We start from the raw sequence: 815 nt of genomic DNA on the forward strand, positions 1-815 counted from the left end.
CATTAGTGTTGGACAATGATTGCTTGGCACTAATTTTGTTAATCAGACCCCAAGCTATGGCGCCAGCCATTTGCTCATCGCTGGTCAAACTTTTAATTTTGTCGGATTTAACGCCTAAGGAGCTGTAATAGTTGGAATCCTGTTCGTCAAGTGGCCTCGAAATTTTGTCTTGAAATTCGTTGTCAGTTTTGCCGTATGTGCTGTCGATTGCTGATTTCACCTGCCGCTCGAGGTCTCCAGTGAGCTTTGAATCTGGTGGCAACACGAGGTTGATTATTGCTACCAGTCTTTGAAACAGGGCATCCTGTTTGTAACTGACGATTTTTTAAAGTCTTGCAGATTTTCCAGTGTGCCCGCTGCTGCTTCTAGGGTCGTTATATTATTATCGATTATGGCTGGCGTAATCTTGCCAGTCACCACTTTCTTTTTGCCGAACTTCTTGAATGCACCGCCAGCCAATGGGGTTTCGTCATTACCAGGGTCGGCTTCGTCTACGCTGATCTTCACTCCAATTTTGTCTGCTGCTTTTCCGCCTTGGCACCTGCTGTCCACAGTGCTTTGATAGCACGCCATTTGACAGTGGTAGTGAAGTGCGGTTTCTGCTAGCCCTTGTTTTTTGTACAATGTTGCTGCTGTTACCTTCGCTGTGTCTTCTGTATCTAAGCCTGAGCATTATTTGGCTGTTATAGTTTGCCACGTTGGGGCCGTCACTGCTGATGTTTCGTAGCTTGTTGAGTCCCCGACAATTGTGGCTTCCTGTGTCGTTGTCTTTGTCGCTGATATGTTGGATATCGCATAGTACTGAGCCCGCATGG

Source organism: Trypanosoma equiperdum (assembly GCF_001457755.1).
Source record: "Trypanosoma equiperdum strain OVI genome assembly, contig: ctg_719, whole genome shotgun sequence".
Lineage (NCBI taxonomy): Eukaryota > Euglenozoa > Kinetoplastea > Trypanosomatida > Trypanosomatidae > Trypanosoma > Trypanosoma equiperdum.